Source organism: Symphalangus syndactylus, chromosome 14 (genome assembly GCF_028878055.3).
Source record: "Symphalangus syndactylus isolate Jambi chromosome 14, NHGRI_mSymSyn1-v2.1_pri, whole genome shotgun sequence".
In the NCBI taxonomy this organism is placed as follows: domain Eukaryota; kingdom Metazoa; phylum Chordata; class Mammalia; order Primates; family Hylobatidae; genus Symphalangus; species Symphalangus syndactylus.
Window position 1 is genome coordinate 68154945 of NC_072436.2, and position 17414 is coordinate 68172358.

At 35.6% G+C, this 17414-nt stretch overlaps 1 protein-coding gene and 1 pseudogene across 7 annotated transcripts in view; one reads left to right on the plus strand and one right to left on the minus strand.

The window, feature by feature from the left end:
• Positions 1–17414, plus strand: part of EXOC6B (exocyst complex component 6B) — a 676922-nt gene that overhangs the window by 560434 nt on the left and 99074 nt on the right. The gene's annotated exons all lie outside the window — the stretch shown is intronic.
• On the minus strand, positions 1948–2642 carry LOC129462806 (small ribosomal subunit protein uS8-like; annotated as a pseudogene).

The window sequence follows — 17414 nt, forward strand, 5'->3', positions numbered from 1 at the left end:
TCAGATATGGCAACCTTTTAATAGCTATAGTTGACCAGGTTCTTTTGTGCATGTGAAAAATCTGTTGTGGAGCTAAGAAAATGACTCATCGTGCAGAAGAGACAGATAACTTGTGCTGCTGCAGAGAACACTGGATCAACAATCAAGAAACTTGCACGTTTACCCCGACTCTGCCACAAACTAAAAATATATCCTTGGTCAAATTGTCCAAGTGCTCTAGCCTCAGTTTCTTTGTCTATAAAAGCTGGGGATGGAAATTACACTAAATTAACATTTTCAAACGTTCATGAGCTATGGAATTTACAGTAATTGTAATCTCATTATTAGCCCTCTCTGGAACTTAAAAGATAATGTCATTCTTTAATGATATATGATAAAGAAGCAAACTAAAGAAAAATTCAGATTTCGCATATTATTAAAGATTACATATTTGATTTCAATATAATATTCATACATTTCAATTAAATACATTTCATCTTTCCCATATAAAATAGATTTTTAAACTAATTATATAAGAGAAAACATAATTTTTGGATATTCTAACTGTAATGTTTTATTGAATTGTTTGGAAATCAAATATACATCCAAATACAGATCCAAATCAATCAACTTACATGACCTGTTGTCTGAAGTTTTTAATTGTGAATATTAAAAACTTTTTTTATAGTTTTCAAGTTTGGTTTCTAAATAAAATAAAAGTATTTCATGCTAGTAAGTAGAAGTGTTTCTCTAAAAATAATAGTCTCAATAGGAATAATGTTAAATCCTAGTAAATAAAAAGTCATATGAATACAAACATTTTATGTTAAGTATCAGTTTTTAAAAGACTAAGCATATTTTTATGTATATTATAAGTATTCTGACCAGTAAGTGTAATTACAAATTTTGTTGAAGATCATCTTTGAGATTTATTTGAAAAATTGTGATTATTCTTATTGTCTTCGTTTATTTTTATGTTTTACTGTTCTTTATGTTTTCTGCCTTTAACATCATCTATTATGGACAAAATATAGGCAATATGTGAGTATATTAGTCATGGTTCTCTGGAGGAACAGACCAAGAGTCTGTAAAAAATGTGTAATATATATCTATATAAATTTGTATACACACACACATACAGATTCATAAGGAATTGGCTCACATGATAATGGAGGCTGACAAATTCCAAGATATGCAGTTGGCAGGCTGGAGACCCAGCACAGCCACTGATGTAATTACAGTTCAAGTTCAAAGACCCGAGAACCAGGAGAGCCAATGGTGTTGTTCTAGTCCAGATGCCAGCAGGCTTGAGACCCAGGAAAAGTGAATGGTTTGGTTTGAGTCCAAAGGCACATAAAAACTGATGTCTCAGCTCAGAGGTAGTCAAGCAGGAGGGATTTCTCACAGAGAAGTCAACCTTTTTGGTTTTTTCAGGCCTTCAACTGATTAGGTGAGGCCCATCCACATTAGAGAGCACAATCTACCTTTTCTTTAGAGATGAGGTCTCACTTTGTCACCCAGGCTGAAGTGCAATGGTATGATCATAGCTCACTGCAGCCTCGATCTTCTGGGCCCTCCCCGCTCAGCCTCAGGGACTACAGGTACTACAGGCATGAGCCACCGTACCTGGCTAGCAGTCTTCTTTACTCAGTCTACCAATTCAGGTGTGAATCTCATCTAGAAATACCCTCACAGAGACACCCAGAATAATGTTTGACAAAATATCTGGGCATTCTGTGGCTCAGTAAAGTTGATACACAAAATTAACCATCACAATGAGTAAAAATGAGAACATTTTCAAATTTTATAATAGTTACAAAATGCACACACACACACACACGCACTCACAGCACCCAGCTGTTTTCAGCTGAGTGGAATACCAACCAAGTGACTGGATCATGAGTACAGCTTTCTGATCCACTGGCTGCTACTCATGACTTACTCTGTATTCACTTAGAGGATCTCAAGCAGTACATATTTAAAGAGGGAAAGTAAATATTCTATTTATTGACATTTTCAAGTAAACATTTTATTATAGAACAGAAAGATCTATAAATCATAATTATATGGCTTCATGCATTTTCACAAAGTGAATATACTCATGAAACTCTGATGAAAATACAGAATATTATCGACATCCCTCAAAGGCCCCTTGTTCCTGCTTCCAGTTCCAATGCCTCACACCCAGAAGTAATTAATATGTATATTTCTTTTTTTTGGCCCATGAGCCATTTTATTTGTAAATATGTGTTGCATCTCCAGAAAAAGAATCCCAGGATTTCCCCTCCTGTGTGTTTTCATCTTGCTTCTTCATGGTCCGTGATAACAGCTGAGGTTGTCAATACAATGAAACTAAGCTGGCGGGATTATTATTCTGCCATTTTTCTAGATCTTTGAGTTGCACAGCAAATCTGGGGCTGATAACTCCGCACTTATTTAGCCGGCTTGTGAGGTTCACAGTAATTTTCCCAGCTCTGTGATTTTCAATGATTTTAAATTCACCAGTGTAACCATGCTTCAGCAACACAGTTAAAAACTGGACGATGACTTTGGAGCACAGCCTAATAAGAACGTGGCATTTGCCTCTCTTCAGCATTGTTGATGCTCTTAGGAGCATCATCCAGGACATTCATGTGTACCATTTTGGTGGCACGGAAAGAGTTTTTATATATATTTCTATCAGATTGATTAGTTGGCCAGTTTTGTGCTTTATGTGAGTGGGATTTTATAGTATCTAGTGGGATTATATAGTATCTACTCTTTTATGTCTAGCTTCTTTCATTAAACATTATATTGATGAGAGTTATCCAAACTGTTGTATGAAGCAGTTTATTCTTTCTCATTGCTGTAAAGTATTATATTATATGACTATGACATACTTAGTTATGTTGATCTCTATTTGATTGTTGATGGACATTTGGGTTGTTTACAGATTGAGTTTCTTTGTTGTTTTGTCTTTTTTTAATTTTTACAAATAGCGCTGCTGTGAACAGTCTTGTATATATCTTTTAGTGTACTCATTTCTGTTGGATGTATACCTAGGATTGCAGTTGCGGGTCATAGAGTCTATGTATGTCATGGAATCTATGTTTGTAGCTAATAACAGTTTTTCAAAGTGATTGTAATCATTTATACCAAGAGCAAAGATAACTCAAGTTCTTCCACATCCCCAAAACACATGGTATTATATTGGTATTTTATTTTTAGCCATCTTAGTAAATGTGTATGGTCTCTCATTGTAAGTTTATTTTCTATTTCCCTAATACTAATGATGTTGAGCAACCTTTCATATGTTAATTGGCCATTTTGATACCTTATTTTGAAGTACCATTTCATGTCCTTTGCCAAATTTTCTATTGGATTTCCTTGCATAAAATAGCCTTTTCAGGTTTTAGAATCAAAGTTATACAAGTCTAATAAAAATAAATTGGAAGTATTCCTTAATTTTATTTCTGAGGAAGAATTTATGTAAGATTGGCTTTACTTCTTTCTTCAGTGCTATAAAGATTCACCAGTGAAATTATATGGACCAGCAAATTTCTTTATGGGTAGTTTATTAATTATGGACTTAATTTCTTTAATACATAAGTGAATAGTCAGATCTTCTGTTTATTCTTATATCAGTTTTGGTAAATTGTGTTTTCTAGGAATTTGTCTGTTTCATCTAAATTTCCAAATCTGTTGGCATGAAGTCATTCATAATATTCTCTCATTATATTTTTAATATCTGTAGAATCTGCAGTTATATGCTCTTTTTCATTCCTACTATTGGTTATTTGTGCCTTCTTTCTTTTTTCTTCACATTATTGATGGAGGTTTATCATTTTTACAAGTCTTTTCAAAGAAGCATTTCTTTGCCTTTGTTGATTCCACTTTGCATTTATATATATATATATATATATATATATATATTTTTTTTTTTTTTTTTTTTTTTTTTTTTGAGATGAAGTCTCACTCTGTCGGCCAGGCTGGAGTGCAGTGGCGCGATCTCTGCTCACTGCAAGCTCCACTTCCTGGGTTCACGCCATTCTCCTGCCTCAGCCTCCCAAGTAGCTGGGACTACAGGCACCTGCCACCATGCCCGGCTAATTTTTTTTGTATTTTTAGTAGAGACGGGGTTTCATCGTGTTAGCCAGGATGGTCTCGATCTCCTGATCTCGTGATCTGTCCACCTCGGCCTCCCAAAGTGCTGGGATTACAGGCTTGACCACTGCACCTGGCCTACATTTATATTCTATTTCTCTGATTTTTTTTCTGTTAGCAGTAGCAGCAGCAGCAATAGTAGTTTGCTATTCTTTAACTTCTTGAGATGCATACCTAGATCCATAATTATTCTTCTTCAGTCTTTATTTTTTAATGTGTGCATTTAAAGCAATGCATTTTCCTTGAGACACATTTTTAGCCTTACCCCACAGATCTTGATATGTTTTTCTTTTCAGCATTCAACTCAAAATATTTTCTAATTTCCATTTTAATTTCTTCTTGAAACATGAGTAATTTAGTAGGGTACTCTTTTCCATTTTTGGATTTGCTAGGTATCTTTTTTTAAGAAGGACTTCATATTTTTACAGCAATTTTAATTTTACCGCAAAATTAAGAGGAATATACAGAGATATCATAGGTACTTCTTGCCCCCTCTGCATGCATAGCCTCCCTCATTATTCATATTGCCCCCAGAGTGGAATGTTACATGTGATAAACCTACACTGACATATCATTATTACCCAAAATTGGTAATTTGCATGAGGGCTCACTCTTGGTGTTGTATATTCTATGGATTTGGACAAATATCTAATGACAGGTATCCATCATTATAGTATCATACATAGTATTTTTGATGCCCTAAAGTCCTCTGTACTCCACCTCTTCATTCCCTCCTTCCCCCAACCCCTGGCAGCCACTGATCTTTTTATTGTCCCCCTCATTGTGCCTTTTCCAGGATGTCATGTAGTTGGTATCATGTAGTATGTAACCTTTATTAGACTGGCTTCTTTTGCTTAGTAATATGCATTCAAGTTTCCTCCATAATTTTTCATGGCTTAATGGCTCATTTCTTCTTAATGTGCTGAATAATATTTCATTGTCTGGATTTACCACATTCATTTATCCATTCACCTACTGAAGGACGTCTTGATTGCTTCCAAGTTTTAGCAATTATGACTGTAGTTGCTATAAACATTCATGTGCAGATTTTTGTGTGAATGTAAGTTTTCAATTCCTTTGGGAAAATATCAGGGAGTATAGTTGCTGGATCATATGGTGAGAGTATGTTTAGTTTTGTAAGAAACCACCGAACTATTTGTCTTCCAAAGTGACTATACCGTTTTGCATTTTCACCAACAATAAGTGAGAGATCCTGTTGTTCCACATTCTCACCAGCATTTGTTGTTTAGCAGTGTCCTGGATTTTGGCCATTCTAATAGATGTATAGTGGTATCTCATTATTGTTTTAATTTGCATTTCCCTGAGGATATATGATGTGGATCATCTTTTTAATATGCTAATTTGATGCCATGATATCATCTTCGGTGAGGTATCTGTTAAGATCTTTGCTCCATTTTTTAATTGGATTGTTTGGTTTTTTATTGTGCACTTTAAGAGTTCTTTGTATAGTTTGGATAATAGTCCCTTATTAGATGTGTCTTTTGCAAATGTTTTCTCCCAGTCTGTGGCTTATCTTTGTATTCTTTTGAGTGTCTTTTGCAGAGCAGAAATTTTTAATTTTAATGAAGTCCAGCTTACAAGTATTTCCTTTCATGGATTGTGCCTTTGGAGTCATATCTAAAAAGAAGTCATTGCTAATTCCAAGGTTATCTAGATTTTCTCTTGTTATCTTCTATGATCTTTATAGTTTTGTGTTTTACATTTATTTCTGTGATCCACTTGTAGTTTATGTTTTTGAAAGCTGTAAGTTTGTATCTAGATTCTTTTCTTTCATTCATGTGGTTGTACAGTTGTTCCAGCACATTTGTCGAAAAGAACATCTTTGTTCCATTGTTTTGCCTTTGCTTGTCAGAAGTCTATCTTTTTTTAATATATTTTTCTGACTATATTTATGTGGGTCTGTTTCCATGCTTTCTGTTTTGTTGCTTTTATCTATTTGCCTAGTCATTCACCAATACCACTGCCTTGATTACTATAGCTTTATAGTAAGTTTTGAAGTCTGATAGTGAACAAAGTCTGACTTTGTTCTTCTTTGATATTGTGTTGGCTATTCTGGGTATATTGCCTCTTCATATAAACTTTAGAATCAGTTTATCAACATCCATAGAAAAATTTACTGGGGTTTATATTGGGATTGCATTGAATCTGTAGATCAAGTTGGAAAGAACTGATATCTTGACAATATTGTCTTCCTATCCATGAATATGAAATAACTCATTTATTTAGTTATTCTTTGATTTTTTTTATTAGAGTTTCATAGTTTTTCTCATGTAGATCTTGATGACATATTTTGTTAGATTTATAGCTAAGCATTTCATTCTGGGGGTGCTTATATAAATGACATTTTGCTTTTAATTGCAAATTCCACTTGTTCATTGGTGGTATATAGGAAAGTGAATAATTTTTGTATATTAACCTTGTATCTTGCAACCTTGCTGTAATCACTTATTAGTCCCAGGAATTTTTTTGTCAGTTCTTTTGGATTTTCTATAGAAAATCATGTCTTCTACAAAAGAAAAAAATACAGTATTCTTTCTTCTCTTTCAATTAGTATGCCTTTTATTTCCTTTTTTGTCTTATTGCATTAGCTAGGATTTCCAATAATATGTTGAAAAGGAGTGGTTTTGATCTTAGTAGGAAAGTTTGTTCTTGATCTTGATCTTAGTAGGAAAGCTTATAATTTCTCACCATTTAGTATGACGTTAGCTGTAGGTTTTTTGTAGACATTCTTTATCAAATTGATAAACTTTTCCTACTTTGTTGAGGGTGTTTTTATCAAGAATAGTGTTGGATTTTGTCAAATACTTTTTCTGTATCTGTTGATATGTTTGTGTAATTTTTCTTTTTTTTTTTTTTTTTTTTGAGACGGAGTTTTGCTCCGTCACCCAGGCTGGAGTGCAGTGGTGCGATCTTGGCTCACTGCAAGCTCCGCCTCCTGGGTTCATGCCATTCTTCTGCCTCAGCCTGTCCGAGTAGCTGGGACTACAGGCTCCCGCCACCACGCCCGGCTAATTTTTTGTGTTTTTAGTAGAGACAGGGTTTCACCATGGTCTCGAGCTCCTGACCTTGTGATCCGCCCACCTCGGCCTCCCAAAGTGCTGCCCGGCCTGTAATTTTTCTTTCTTAGCCCATTGATATAATGGATTACACTGATTTATTTTCAAATGTTAATCCAACCTTGCATACCTGGGATAAATCCCACTTAGTTATGGTATACAATTCTTTTATACATTGTTGGATTTGATTTGCTAATTTTTGTTGAGGATGTTTGCATCTATGTTTATGAGTGATATTGATCTGTAGTTTTCTTGTAATATCTCTGGCAAGACTTGATATTAGGGTAATGCTGGCCTCATAAAACAAATTAGGAAGTATCCTTCTACTTCTGTGTTTTGAAAGATTTTGTAAATAATTCCTATAATTTTGTCCTTAAATATTTGGTAGAATTCACCAGGGAACCCATCTGTACTTGGGGCTTTCTGTTTTAGGAGGTTATAATTATTGATTCAATTTCTATAATATTTATATGCTTTTTCAGATTGACCACTTCTTGTGTGAGTTTTGTCAGACTGTGTTTTTCATGCAATTGATCCATTTAATCTAGGTTATCAAATTTGTGGACAAAAAGTTGTTCACAATATTTCTTCCACATGGAGTACTATAGCTGGCTATAATTGGGTTATTTTCCCTCCCCCAGGTCAGTTAGGCTTTGATAAAATCACAGTAGGTTAGGGATTAGGTTAGGGTCGGGTTAACTAGTTTCTCCTGGGGCAGACCTTATTAAGAAATACAGAGGAATGGTTCCTTTACCCCTCCCCCTGCTGAGACTCAGAAGAATTTTTTTTCTGATATTTACTGTGAGAATCTGGCTAACCTCCTAGAGTTAAAACTCACAAAATCATGCCCCTCCCCCCACTCCTCCATGGCTGGATTCTCCTGGAACTTTTAACTCTAGACTTGTCCAATCCTAGCCTTCAGCAATTCCTCAACTACAGTTCATGTTTTCCTACTGCAGCACTGGTTCCCATAGAGGTTTCTGCTTCCAGTATGTTGTGACTCTCTTTATCTGTCTGTCCTTCCAATTTGAGAGGCAGCAGGTTACCCTGTGCTCTTACTTCTTTTACAAATCTAGGAATTGTTGATTTTTCAGTTCGTTCAGCTTTTACTTGTTAGAATGGAGTGGTGACTTCCAAGCTCCTCTCATACAGATCTGAAAACTGAAGTCCCTGCAGCTGTCTTTTTGTATTGATTTCTAGCTTGATTTTACTGTGGTTAGAAAACATAACGGAATTATTCCTAGTCGTTTGAAGATTGTTCAACCTTTTGGCTTAGCATATGGTATATTTTGGTAAATGTCTTATGTGTCCTTTAAAAGATGTTTTCTGCAGTTGTTGGGTGTAGTGTTCTATAGACATCAATTAAATCAAGTTTGTTAATCATGATAGGCAAGTTTTCTATATCTCTAATGATTTTTTAGTTTTGTTCTAATTGTTTTGTCAGTTATCAAGAGAGGTGTGCAACTCTCAAATTATGATTATGGATTTATTTCTCCTGTTAGTCCTGCCATTTTTTCTTAACATATATTAATGCTATGTTACTAGGTGCATATAAATTTAGGATTGTTGCATCTTCTGGGCAGATCAACTCTTTTAACATTATTATATTCCTTTTTTAATGCTTCTTGCCCAAGGGTCTACTTTGTCTGATGTTAGTATAGTCATGCCAGCTTTCATTTTGGCTAGTATTTGCATGATATGTATTTTTCCATCATTTTATTTTCAATTTTTCAAGATTGTTATTTTTAAGTTATGCTGTAATGAGCAGTGTGGAGAATGTTTGCTTCTTTGTTCTAGTAAGGTCTGCTTTTTAATTGGAGTATTTAGTTAATTTGCATTTACATTAATTACTGATACATTGGGATTTAAATATACTCTTATACTTTCTGTTTTCTACTTCTGTTTCTCCCTTTCTTTTTTTTTTTTAACTTTTTCCTCCTTTCCTGCCTTTTAAAACAGTAATTATATTTGATTGCTCTACTTTTATTTTCTAGTAGCCTGTTAATTATACTGTCTTTTATCCTTTTACTGGTTATCCCAAACTCTACAACAATCATTCTTATTAGTCTAATATAATTGTAACAAATCCCAGAAAATCTTCAACTTTAGACTTCTTTAATTCAATTTATTCCATTCCTACATTTTTATTGCTGCTATTATGCATTTTGACTTCATATTTTAAATCCCAAAGATCATTAGTATTATTTTTAGTATAGACAATATTTATTTACGTGTATCCATCTGTTTACCCTTTTGTTGCTTTTCATATTTTAAAAAATATTTCTTTTAGTGTAGGCCTACAGATGTTGAATTATCTCAGCTTTTGTTTGCCTGGAAAAGTCTTTTTGTTGGCAGGGGGTGAGGAGGGCTTCATTAGTGAAGAACATTTTCCTTGGGTATTGAATTCTAAGTTGCCAATTATTTTCTTTTAACATTCAAAGATATATAGTTCCATTGTCTTCTGGTTTCTCTCATTTAAAAAAATGAAGTCAGGTGTCAGTCTTGTTGCAGCTTCTTGGAAGATGTTGTATCTTTCTTATTTGTCTATTTAAAATTTTTATTATTTTAGAGATGTGGTCTCATTATGTTGCCCAGAATGTTCTCTTCATCTTCAGTTTTTGGCAGTTTTACTCTAATATGCCTTGGCATGGTTTTCTTTGTGTTTTTCCTGTGTAGGGTTTAAGATTCCTCTTGAACCTATGACTTGATGTCTTTCATCAGTTTAGAAAATTTGCAGTTATTATATCTTCAAATTGTCTTTTTCCCCCATTCTCCATCTTCCACTGGGACTGTATATGCACATATGTTGTTTTGCTTTCCACTTCAGTCTAGATTTTGCTTCTGTCTAGACATTTTGTACTCACCAGTGTTCCAGTTTACTCATCCTCTATCCAATCTGTTCATAAATCTCTCTGCTATATTCTTAGTTTTAACTATTCTTTTTTTCAGACCTAGAATTTATTTTTTAAATATTTCAATTGTGTGGTGAAATTCTGTATTTTATTCTCTATTTTAAAGTCTATTTCTGATTTCACTCACCTGTAGTACTGTTTCTATTATCTGCTTTTCTCATATCTCTGTTCTTGATAAATCTGACAACTTTTTACTGAATCCCAGCCATTAGACATGAAAAATTGTAGTGGCCCTGTTTATTCTCTTCTAGAGAGATTCATTCTATTTTCTGGCAGGCATCTAGAGTAAAGGGGATCATCACCTCAATACATTCAGGAACTTTGTAGTTCTGCAGCAGCAATGCAGTTTTGCAGCAATGTAGTTTTTCAAAGGTTCACTCTACATTTTGCTCCTACCGACTATTATAGGTATCCCTTTATGTGTCCCAACTGGGAGCATAGAGCATTTTAGCAAGGCTCCTTCTAGGTGGAACCTGGACTCCAATTTTTATCTTCTCAGCATTAGGAGTCTTCAGATAACTCTATTTTTTAGCCATTTTCTGCTTGGCTTTCTGCCCTTTGCCCTCTATAGCTTAGCATTGGCCTATGCCAATAGGCTGTTTTCTGTTCCTCTCTTTTCTCTGCACACTTGCTCCCCTGGCATCATCAAACTCGTTTTTGTTTATCCAGCTCTGTGAGTTTGCCAGAAGTTCTCTTAGCTTCTTTGCCTCTCTTTCAACACCAAAAATATATGGTATGTGGAATTTTGTATTCATCTCAGTGAGCTCTGTTTCTTTTCCAGATCTTGTATCCTCAAGTCCTGGATGCCTCAGCAACTCTCTGATGCTTCCAAGCAGCCTTTTTATTTTTTCAAATGTTTGTCTCTGGTTTTTCTAATTGTCTTTGATAGAATATTAGTCTGCTACAAATTACTCCATGATACCCCAAAACTTGTTTAGTGACTTAAAATGGAAATTCTAACTGATGTCATTACCACCTTTAACACTTTGAAACCTCAAGGGTTCCTAAGCATGGCTAGATTAAATGATCTCTGAAGTTATGTTTAATTTTAATGTCTAGTGATTCTTGTAGGTTAACATTTTAAACTTTTATACCCATATTGGTATACAAGAAATGGTCATTTATTTTTGCTTAATTCTAACATCTGTGTTATCTTGACATTTTCTAGAAAAAAAGGGTTATGAGCACAGGTGTGTAAAAAGAAGCAGAAAAAGTAGTGAGTTAATGTGTTTGAAACATATCTGAATTAATTTATGAAGCAGGCATAAGTGATGCCTGCTTCATCACCTATGATAGGACTCTCGAAAAAAGAATATGATAATGAAACAGAGAAATAAAAGTAAAGAAAGGAGGAAAATGGAAGAACTAAAATGATAAAAAAAATTAATGAAGACCAGAAGTTGTATGACTAAGGCCCTACATAGATTAAGTACTCAATAAATGCTTGCCATGAGACAAATGAAAATGTATTTTTAAGAAGCATTTCTTGGGTTCAGTAAAGCAGATTTTTGTTGTTGTTGCCATCATTGTTAGATGTTGTTATTCCTCAGTCATGAGTTGGTAAATGGCTCAGTACCTTTAGAAAAGTTATCTAAATTTAGCCTATAATCTCAGCACATTGGGAGGCTGAGGTGGGTGGATCACGAATTCGAGACCAGCCTGGGCAACATGACAAAACCCTGTCTCTAAAAAAAAAAAAGGAATTAGCTGGGTATGGTTGTGCAGGTCTGTAGTCCCAGCTACTCGGGAGGCTGAGGTGGGAGCATGGCTTGAGCCTGGGAGGCAGAGGTTGCAGTGAGCTGAGATCACACCATTGTACTCCAGCCTGGGCAATAGAGCCAGACCTTGTCTCAAAAACATGAAAAAGAAAGAAAAATTATCTACACTTTTTCTGCTATTTCAATAATGTTGATCCATAAGAGAAAGGTAAATTTGGTAGGAGTTCCTTTGCTATCAAAATTTTGTGAAGAATATGGTCTGTAGCTCAGAATCATGTTTTATCACATACAAAAAAAAGCTATTCTTTAATATTTGGGCCCTTATACAATTTTTGTGTGCATCAGGGTCCAAATTTTCAAATCCATCTGATCCTCTAATCTAGCCATTTAAATTCTAATTTAAGGACTGGGTCACATAAAGGGAAACTAAAGTGTGATTTTGTAACTCCAGAAGGCCTAGCAGAAGAATAAGGGAACAGATCTTAGCACTGGAAAATAGTCCTGTGACCACAGGACTCTTCACTTCTGAGAATATCCAGTCTCTCTGTTCTAGCTCCAGGTTAGCCCTGATTCAAATACTAAAGAGGAAGAGAGAAACAGAGTAAGCAGGAAGAGATAGTGAAGGGAAGGATATGGTGATTGGAATGAAAATCCCTTTGGTATCATGGAGCAACTATTGGTATACTTGCCCTACAAATTGAATATGGCTCTGATTCTGCCTTTTATCTTAGTAGTATCCTGAATCTAGTTGAATTTAATATATCCTGAGGCTTGCCCTGGAACAAACCCAGAGCCGTGAGTGTTTTCCACACTCATCCCACAGCTTTAATCCCTTAGAGGTGAGCTTGTATCCTTGAACCCTGTGGATATTAAATACAAATTGCCTCAGTATTCAAAATTGTGACAATTGACTTGCAAAGTCGATACATTTCTTTTGTATGTCTCCTTTAACCCTTTATGTACCTAGGGTCTCACATGAGGCCCTAAATCAAATATGCACTAGGAACAGTACTAGATATTTTCATAAATCCTATTTTTATCTGAAGAATAATCTTGAGATAACAATTATTATGCCACCTATAGAGATGAGAAACAGATGCTCAAAGTGTTCTCAATCAATGTCATACAGCCATTAAGTAGCAAATTCTAAATTTGAGCCCCCGTGTTTTGACTACAAGTTCAATGTTCTTTTTAGGACCCCAGAGGATATCAATATATATTTGGCTGATTGTTGATTGAGAAGGAACAATTCTCTTAAAATGAAAAGCAGACGTTAAATGACTTCTTTGCCTTAGTTTGACACTCACCACCTCCTTTGAATGTCAGACAAGGGAAAAGATCAGTTTAATTGTTGCCATTTATAAGTGGGAAAGTTGAGACCAAATATGCTTTATTGAAGGCCTCAGCTTTCAATTGTCATTCTACATTTCTCATTAAGGAAAGTTGAGATGCATGGAGGTTGTCACCTTGTTGAAGGTCAAATGGAGTGTTTCTGCAATGAATAGAGTCTGATGTGATGACTAGTCTCATATGATCCTTGTGATGACTAAGGATTTCTGGGTGAATTCAGAGTGAGGAAGAGAAGGAGATTTCATTCCTGCTCACTCAAAATGACAAATTCTGCACTGAAAGTAATTTTTTCCTATCTGAGGCAGATAGTGTATTTATTGAGTTTAATATAGCAAACATTTTTTAAATGCTTAGTATGAGCTGTGACTTATGAGAAGAATGTATAAACAGGCCAAAGCTCCTGCCTTCAAGAGATGATAATTTTTTAAAATTTTCTACAATTTCTGATTTTTATTTCATACATATATATTGCAACTGAGCAAAATTAGTAACCTTGGAAGAAAGGTGAAAAAGAGCCAGTGTCCACTGGGGTTACAGAATGGAGATGATAATTTTATGTAAAAAAATGAGGTGTAATTAATTTTGCTGAAATGATTTGCTACTTACAAATACCTACTTTTGGCCAGGCGTGATGGCTCACACCTGTAATCGCAGCAGTTTGGGAGGCCAAGGCAGGAGGATCACTTGAGGTCAGGAGTTCAAGACCAGCCTGTCTGACATGGTGAAACCTCATCACTACTGAAAATACAAAGAAATTAGCTGGGTTTGGTGGCGGGCGCTTGTAATCCCAACTACTCAGGAAGCTGAGGCACAAGAATTGCTTGAACCCAGGAGGCGAAGGTTGCAGTCAGCCAAGATTGTCCCACTGTACGCTTGCACTCCAGCATGGGTGACTGTCTCCAAAAAAAGAAAAAAAAAACAAATACATACTTCCTAATTATTACCAACATCTGTATCTTACTAGCTTTGAAACTGTGTTGCATAGAAGCCAGTAGTTCTATTGAGCTCCCTTGGGTGTGATTCTATGCTGTGGTGGTAGAAGTTGGGGGAATGGAGGAAGGTTGAAGGGCTGAGCTGATAGGTGTTTGGGTGGTTTAACCGGAAGATTATTGCAATTTGGAAATCATAAATTTGCGTAAGCAGCTTTGACTCTATCTTTTTATATACTGGACTTTTTTATAAAATTTATTTGTGAGGAAGAAAGGCTCGCAAGTGAAAAAATGTAAATCACTGGATTCAGCAACAATAACAAAACATTCAGTCTTTTATGGGAGGGCACTCAACTAAATGCTTTATGGTCTTGCAGCAACCAAAAATTACCTCCCTGATTTGGAAATCAGCATTGAGATAAGATTTAAGAGTGAAAGGGGCTGTTATACTACTCACTTGTTTGCCAAAAAGATCCTCTGAAGAAGGAATGTGTGAACAGTATAGAAATTGTCGTTTTATCAAAGAAGATTGACAAGGCATATCAGGCTGTAAGAAAGCAGATGCAGACCAACCAGGTGATGATTTAAGTGCCAGGGAAGACTTCTAAGCAACTTGAGGCAAGGTCCCATACTACTCATAATTGTTTCAAGAGGAATAGATGGCCAAGAATAAAATATGTTAGTGGATTCTATACTTATTTTTGGTCTCTTTAAGTCAACTTACAAAATGAACAAGTTAATATTATGAGCAGTTGAGTCATTTATATCATTTGAAAAAAAATTAAAACAAAAATCAGCTTAGCTCTGTGAAATGGGAAATGTGATTTCCATTTCACTTCACACAGGGCGAGTGATGAGTTAAGCAGAAAGCATTCCTGAGAAAAAGCTTTCAGGCCACTAGTTCGAGATTTTAAGTAGGAAAATGGGTCAGTTGGTCCTAGAGAGCATTTCTACAAACTTGTCATTCTGGCACATGATACATGTAAAAAAATCACATCTGAAATGACTCCTCTCATTGATGTTAACTGGGCTCTTTCAGCCTAAATGATAAGAGAAAGAGCCCTTGTCTAGAGAAAACACCTACCTCTCTGAGAGAGGTAGCAGGAAGTCAGCTTTTGTCCCAGGTCCCTTCCATGCAAAATCAAACTTCCACTATTGTGATCACTTAAGAATTTAATACAAGGCTGCTTTTGAGCCAGTTTTGTTTCTGGCAGTGATGCAGTCATCGGGTATCTAGACACTCCTATAAGACTCTACCCCCAAAATGGAGGCCCTTCCCCCATGAGCCAGAATCACCTCAATAAATGGCCATTGACACTGAACCCCTCGAAACACTCCACAGGTCAGGTGTTGTGTCTCTCCTTCCCTTTTCCGCCCTCCTCTATCTCCATCTCTCTTCCTTCTCCATCCCCCACTCCCTACTTCCTTCATAGCTACTAAGTGCTCTCTCAGGAATGTTTGAAGGTGAGGATTTAGGTCTGGGCAACCTGTTACAAATATGAATTGTTACCATGAACTCTGAGTGGCCTCTCAGCTTTGCTGACAGAAATTTACTCCATGTAGACCACCACCCCCCCAAAAAAATTAAGCAGGTAAGGTCATTTGGAGTTGAAACAAGCATGTAGTCGGTGTGTTTGAAAATGAAATTATAATTAACCTGCTGATGGCTGTGAGGTGTTACCTTGAACTCTGTGTGGCCTCTTGGCACAGCGGCTGAACTTGCTTTATTGAATACCCAGAGACCTGAACAGGTGAAATCAGGATATGTCCAGGGCCAATTGTACTTGTAGAAAGATTATATCTTTTTTAGTGCTGATTGTAAGAGGGTTGAGGATTAATTGAGCAGCACTAATAAGAAAATAAAAATGAGTTTGACCATCCATGTCTGTGTGAAGCATAACATTGGTTAAAACTGCTGAGGAAAATGACTTGACATGCTCACTTTGTGAATTGATTTCTGAAGTGATGAGAGGTTCAGGCCTGATAGTGGCCTAGAAGATTATTGCAATTTGGAAATCATATAGCATCTACATGTTTAGGGAAACTTTGTAATTACCAGCTGTGAGCCATGAAGTGTTGCTGGAACTCCAAGTGGTCTGTTGACACATGGGTTAGACAACTTTATGGAACTATTCAAAATGAGGTAGGTAAAACCCTACAGCAGTAACTTAGCATTGTTAATGACAGGGAGGGGTGGTGAAGTCATTTATGGTGTAGAATGAATGTATCTCAGATAAACTTTAACTCTATCTTTTCCATGAAATGTTATTTTAAAGTAAATATGCAAATTACTAACTTACATAATCGACAAAATTGAATAATGGTGCTACAGTTATCAAGTGGGTACTAGGTTAAGGGAATACTGTAAACGATTTATTTGACAGTCACTCATGACAGCTGGTCACTGCTTTAGACTGGCAAAAAAATCCATCTCATTCCTTTGTCACACTGAATAAAAAAGAACTCTGCATCATTCTGTTGCCTCTGTCTTCTTATCTATTCCCTCTAATTATGTAATATCATTCCACAGTAAAGTTACACTTCATAAAAGCAAAAAAATTTGGGTCCCTTTTGTTTTGGCTGAGAACATCTATCGTTAGACTAAACAAACTGTTTAGCTTCACTCTGTGCTTTTGACAGGCTGGCTGGAATGAATGCTTCTGTTGGCTTAATAAACAAAGAATAATAATCCAAAATGGCTTTTATTACTGGGTGGATTTACACTATTCATGAGATTGGAATGATCTAATTGTTCACATCTCTGCTTAGTTTAAGTATTTATATGTATAAGTAACGCTGAAGTTTTCCTATTTCAAAAGAAGTTTCAGTTAGGACACACATATAAACCTGCTTTGTCTTCCCAACTCCTCCCTTAATAGCAGCCTGTGTTAAATACTCTTGTCTTTCCTGTAGAATACTTAAATGAAAAAGAAACTTTACAAGGTACTCACTGGTAACCCAGGCTCCTTATCTTTAGTAAATGTCGTTTCACTTGGTTGGTGATTAAGGTTCGACATTGCACAATACTTTGTATTTGTCCAGTGTATTTTATCTCAATCAAATGCACAAGCTTAGAAATGGACTAGAATCTTTACACCAATTATAGGCATGATCATGTCAGCTTAGTATTTTAAAAAATTGACTTTCCAGTCCCATTTTAGGATGCTGTTTAGATTTTGTTGGACTTCTGTGTTATATTTCTGTGTAACTTGGAGTATTTGTCTAAATGTGTAGGACCTCAGGTAATTTTATTTCTCTGATTTCAATGTCTGGTACATATTCTCCAACTTACAGACACATTCACAT